Source organism: Balaenoptera ricei, chromosome 1, assembly GCF_028023285.1.
Source record: "Balaenoptera ricei isolate mBalRic1 chromosome 1, mBalRic1.hap2, whole genome shotgun sequence".
NCBI lineage: Eukaryota > Metazoa > Chordata > Mammalia > Artiodactyla > Balaenopteridae > Balaenoptera > Balaenoptera ricei.
In genome coordinates, this window is record NC_082639.1 from 170644935 (window position 1) to 170651478 (window position 6544).

The following is a 6544-nucleotide window of genomic DNA, read 5'->3' on the forward strand; positions in this document are numbered from 1 at the left end:
GACATTTTGAACCTTCCAGCCGAGCCCAGCCATCAAATAAATGTAGTCAAATGAGTGACCCAGGGCCACATGAAGCAGCAAAAACACCCAGCTCAGCCTAGAGCCTAGAGAAATAATAAATCATTCTTGATTTAAGCCACTGAATTTTAGAGTGGTTTGTTAAACAGCAATAGACAACTGAAGTGACATCTAACATACATATCACAAAGGATTAGTCTCAAGAACCTAAAAAGAACTCCAGCTGCCTGCTGGGAACCCTCGCTGCACTCTGTCTTCAGCCAAGGAGCTGCTCACCCGCCAGTGATTGGGAAGGTAAAAGAAAGGTCGGAGGAGGAAAAGGAGGCAGGGAAGAAGTCTCAGCGGCTGTGTGACTCCAAAAATTTTGTCTCCCACAGGCCCCTGTTGAGGCTTCACTTGGCAGCACTGTCAGTGCGGTCGTGGAGCATCGTGGGTGGGAGGGAGATTTGGTCTCGCAACTCCGAAGGATGGAGGACGGTTTCCGGGATGAGCTCTTCAGCGTGTCTGGGGACAACTCGACCACTGCGCCAGCAGCCAAAAAAGACAAGGAAAAGGAGAAGGGGAAATGGAAGGGGCTGCCAGGGGCTGCAGAAAAGGCTGGAAAACGTTTTAATGGTAAAGTACAATGAGTCAACTAATATTGGAAAAAAAAGAGAGATGCAGACTTCGAGGGCACAGATGAACCCATTTTCGGAAAGAAGCCCAGGGTAGAAGAGTCAATAACTGAAGACTTAAGTTTGTCAGACTTGATGCCAAGAGTCAAGGTACAATCAGCTGAAACTGTAGAAGGGTGTACACATGAGGTTGCACTTCCTGCAGATGAAGATTATCTACCACTTAAACCTCGAGTTGTTAAATCTGTAAAGGAATACCCATCCATTCTTGATGCTTTTCAAAGAGAAGCCATTCAGTGTGTTGATAATAATCAGTCTGTTTTAATATCTGCACATGCATCAGCAGGAAAAACTGTAGACGCTGAATATGCCATTGCATTGGCCTTAAGGGAGAAACAGCGTGTAATATTTACTAGCCCAATTAAGGCCCTGTGTAAGAAATACAGTGAAATGTATGAAGAATTTCAAGATGTTGGTCTGATGACTGGAGGTGTTACTATTAATCCTACGGCATCTTGTCTTGCTGTGACCACAGAGATTTTGAGATGTTTGCTGTACAGAGGTTCTGAAGTTATGCGAGAAGTTGCTTGGGTCATATTTGATGAAATTCATTACATAAGAGATTCAGAATGTGGTGTCATATGGGAAGAAACTATTATTTTGCTTCCTGATGATGTTCACCATGTCTTTTTTTCGGCTACTATTCCAAATGCCCGACAGTTTGCTGAGTGGATTTGCCACTTACATAAACAGCCTGGACATGTAATTTACACAGATTATCTGCCTACTCCATTACAGCACTACATTTTTCCAGCAGGGGGAGATGGTCTGCACCTTGTAGTTGATGAAAATGGTGACTTCACAGAAGATGATGCAAGTACTTCGAGATGCTGGTGATTTGGCAAAAGGAGATCAGAAGGGGCGAAAAACAGGAACAAAAGGACCATCAAATGTGTTCACAATTGTGAAGATGATTATGGAAAGAAATTTTCAACCTGTAATTACTTACAGTTTTAGTAAGAAAGATTATGAACCGTATGCACTTCAAATGACCAAATTAGATTTCAACCCAGATGAAGAAAAGAAGGTGGGTGAAGAAGTATTCAGTAATGCAACTGACTGCTTGTCAGATGAAGATAAAAAGCTCCCTCAGGTTGAACATGTACTTCCTCTCTTGAAGTGAGAGATTGGTATTCACCATGGTGGTTTACTTCCTATTTTGAAAGAAACTATAGAAATTCTCTTTTCCGAAGGATTGATAAAGGCCTTTTTTGCCACTGAAACTTTTGCTATGGATATTAACATGCCAGCAAGAACTGTTTTATTTATGAATGTCCAAAAATTTGATCGGAAGGATTTCTGATGGATTTCCTCTGGTGAATACATTCAGATGTCTGGTTGTGCTGGAAGGAGGGTAATGGATGATAGAGGAATTGTAATTCTTATGGTAGATGATTGGAAAACAACTACTGAAGGGCTCAGCTGATCCTCTAAATAGTGCTTTCCGTTTGACCTACAACATGGTTTTGAACTTACTATGAGTTGAAGAAATTAATCCTGAATACATGTTGGAAAAATCCTTCTACCAGTTTCAGCACTATAGAGCAATTCCAGGAGTAGTAGAGAAGGTAAAGAACTCAGAAGAACACTAGAATAAAACAGTAATACCAGATGAAGAAAGTGTAGTCATCTATTACAAGATTAGACAACAGCTTGCCAAATTGGGTAAATTGAAGAATATATTCACAAACCAAAATACTGTTTACCATTTCTATGACCAGGTCGTTTGGTAAAGGTAAAGAATGAAGGAGATGATTTTGGCTGGAGTGTAGTAGTGAATTTCTCAAAAAAATCAAATGCTAAGCCTAATTCTGGTGAACTGGATCCTTTATATGTAGTAGAAGTACTTCTGCACTGTAGCAAAGAGAGCTTGAAAAATTCAGCTACTGAGACTGCAAAACCAGCTAAACCTGATGTGAAAGGAGAGATGCAGGTTGTTCCAGTTTTGGTGCATCTCCTGTCTGCTATCAGCAGTGTTAGGCTTTACATTCCTAAAGACCTTCGACCATTGGACAACAGACAGTGTTTTAAAATCAATACTGGAAGTTCAGAAACGTTTTCCTGATAGTGTTCCCTTATTAGATTCTATTGATGACATGGGCATTCAAGATCAAGGACTGAAAAAAAGTCATCCAGAAAGTAGAGGCTTTTGAGCGTAGAATGCATGCTCATCCACTTCACAATGATCCAGATTCGGAAACTATGTATACACTTCATGAAAAAAAAGCACAGATTGCAATAGACTTCAAATCTGCAAAGTGAGAACTAAAGAAAGCAAGAACTGTCCTACAAACCGATGAATTCAAATGTCGCAAACGTGTTTTAAGGAGGTTGGGATTTGCTATGTACATCTTCTGATGTCACAGAGATGAAAGGATGAGTGGCTTGTGAAATAAGCAGTGCTGATGAGCTCCTTCTAACTGAGATGATGTTTAATGGCCTTTTCAATGACGTATCTGCAGAACAGGCAACCTAAGCTGCTTTGTGTTTCAAGAGAATTCTAGTGATATGCCCAAATTAATAGAGCAGTTAGCAGGACCACTTTGTCAAATGCAGGAATGTGCTAAAAGAATTGCAAAAGTTTCAGCAGAAGCCAAATTGGAAATTGATGAGGAGACTTACCTAAGCTCATTTAAACCTCACTTAATGGATGTAGTATATACCTGAGCAGCTGGAACTACATTTGTCCATATCTGCAAAATGACGGATGTCTTTGAAGGCAGCATAATTCATTGTATGAGGCACCTGGAAGGACTACTTTGACAAACGTGTCAAGCAGCAAAAGCCATTGGAAACACTGAGCTGGAAAATAACTTTGTAGAAGGAATCACCAAAATCAAGAGAGATATTGTGTTTGCTGCCAGCCTCTACTTATAAAGAGTCAGCTAAAGGAACGTGGGATTTTAAATTGTTCACCACCTGTCTGATTACAGTTGACTACAAATGCAAAAAGTAAAAAAATAAAAATAAAAATAACTCCAAAGAGTAAATCCACTAAAAAAGGACTAAAACAATTACACAGATAGGCAAATGACATGTACAGGCATTTCACAGAGGAAGAAATAAACATAAGAAGAGATGTTCAGTATCATTACTAATCAGAATCATGCAAATTAAGATCACAAGTTAACCATTCTGTAATTCAACTGGCAAAAGATAAGAAGTCTGACAGCATCAAGCAGAGAGGAGGTACATCAGTAATATCTCTTTTATTGCTGGTAGGAATGTATAACCACTCCAGAAAAGTTTGCCGTCTTCTTTAAAAACTGAACATTAGCGTACCCTATAAATAAGCAACTACATTCGGATATACCTACATACACAAAAAAACTTTTCCACATGTGCAATAGAAGAGACACGCATAAGACCTTCCACAGTAGCCTTGTGCGTAATATCTAAAAGCTGGAAACAACACTAAAAGCCCATCACTAAGAGGGTAAACAAATTATGATCTAGTAATACAATGAAATTTTATACTACACTGAATATACAAGATTAATCTTGGTAAAATATCATTGAGGGGAATTATTAGAAAACTCATTCAGAATATTATTCTTTTTTGTAAACTTCAAAAACAATTAAGCTTAACAATATACTGTGTAGACATACATATGCGTGATTAAAAAATCTTTTTTAATACTGCAAGATAATTTGAAAGGAACTAAATCAGGAATGATGGAGACCTGAGGACCTCCATGTTTGCTGCCCTTGCTGAACTCTTGCTGAACACTCTAAAATAAAACTGCTGAACAGTTGCTGAGTTGCCAAAATAATGTTGAGAACTGGATTTCTTCTGAACTAAAGAAAACATACCTTTCCCTAGTAACAGATGAGATGTGCTCAATAACCCAATCGTATATATAGAACAGATGTGTCTTCCAATTCAAATTGTTGGTAAACAATTTGTTTAAACATGCAAGAACTTCCCCTTTTTTCCCATAAAAATCCCTACCCATTTTCCTCCAGTGGGACACTATTCTGGCTTCCTCCAAGTCTGTGATCCCCCAATTGCAATTCTAAGACCCCCAAATAAACTGCCTTTTTGCCTCTTGATAGTTTGTGGTCCTTCCGGTTGACAATAATAAACACAAAATTCATGAGGAGGTATAGGAGGCAAGGAGATAAAATAAGGGAGATATTTGTAGACAAAAGTTGCTAATATCCTAATTCTTGTCTTACGTGGTGAATTTGCAGGTGTTTGTTTTATAATCTGAACATATAATTTATTAGTTTTAAAAGGCCCATGCAAGGATCAATGATGACAGGGTGCCATCAATACAGTACAATACAATACAATCTGGTGCATATGAAAGTCCTACCCATTCTGTCAAAAAAGAGGCCACAAGTTTATCAGTTTACTGGTTTGTTAGAAAAGTTGCCAGAAGACAATAGATTAATATCTTAAAAATGCTGAGGAAAAAAAAAACTGCCCCTCAAGAAGTTTAAAGTATTGTTCAACATATAAAAAGATTGAGATTATCATCCACAGACCCTCAATAATAGAACAATTAAGGATGTACTTCAGTACAAAGAAAAGTGACACAGAGATGAGGTATGAAATAATACTAATAATAGTGTAGACTTATACAGGGTGGTAGACTAAACAATGGCCTCCCCAAAGATGTCCACATCCTAACCCCCAAAACCTGTGAATATGTTACCTTACAAGGTAAGAGGGACTTTGCAAATGTGATTAAATTAAAATCTCAAAATGGGGAGATTATCCTGGATTATCCAGTGGACCCAACATAATCAGAAGGATCCACCTAAGAGGGTGACAGGAGGATCAAAGTCAGAGAAAGAAGACGTGAGGATGGAAGCCGGGGTCAGAGGAGAGAAGATGCAATGCTGCTGGCTTTAAAGATAAGAGAAAGGACTACAAGCCAAGGAATGAAGGCAACCTCTGGGAGGTGAGAAAGGTCGGGAAATGGATTCTCCCCGAGAGCCTCCAAAAGGAACGCAGCACACACATTTTAGATTTCTGACCTCCAGAACGGTAAGATAATAAAATTTGTGTTGCTTTGAACCACTAAATCTGTCGTAATTCCAGTAACAATAGGAAACAAATACATAGTTACATATATCCACTTATTAAATCCTCACAAAGTCTCTCTGAGTTAGGCACTAGTCTTAAATCCACTTTACATGAGTAAACTGGTATTATACTCACTCCACATGGGGAAATCAAAGTACAGAATAAATGGTGGACATGGGTGCAAATCCAGGGTCCACACCTTTAACCATCATAAAAGTGGTCTTTTAAAAGAAATAATGCTGTATTAGAAAAGATTACAAAAAAAAATTTTTTAAATATGTATTATGTCAGTAAACATAATGAACAATTACATTTTAAAAGTTAAAATTAAAATACTAAAACAATAACAGGATTGGGCGGGAAGAAGTTCAATGAGTATTGTACATAAGATCCTTGTTACAGGCAACAGAAACAAATACTAAAAAAATTACTGACTTAGTCAGAAAAATTTATGGACAAATATGTATTAAGGGTACACACTAAAATAACATAATCTATGGGGCCTAAACAGAGGTGGAAAAATAAATAACACATAGAATGATTGACTGATAGATAGACAGACAGGAGGGGTACAGATGACACAGAAAATTGTATCAATCCAACAGAAGACAGGGAAGTGTGGTATACAGAAAACACAAAAGAGAAGTAAATTTGGCCTGTTTCTTCAGTAATCACAATAATACAAGTGGATTCATCCCATTTATTTAAAGACAGATTGAACAATCAAACTAGATGATGTAGCTATATACGCTGCTTACAAAATACATCCATAAAACAAAAAGTTAAAAATAAAGAAATGGATGCTGGTGAGAATAGA

At 37.9% G+C, this 6544-nt stretch overlaps 1 pseudogene; it reads left to right on the top strand.

Moving 5' to 3' along the window:
* Positions 1-485: 485 nt before the first annotated feature.
* Positions 486-3612, top strand: LOC132354012 (exosome RNA helicase MTR4-like; annotated as a pseudogene).
* The last annotated feature ends 2932 nt before the right edge of the window (positions 3613-6544 follow it).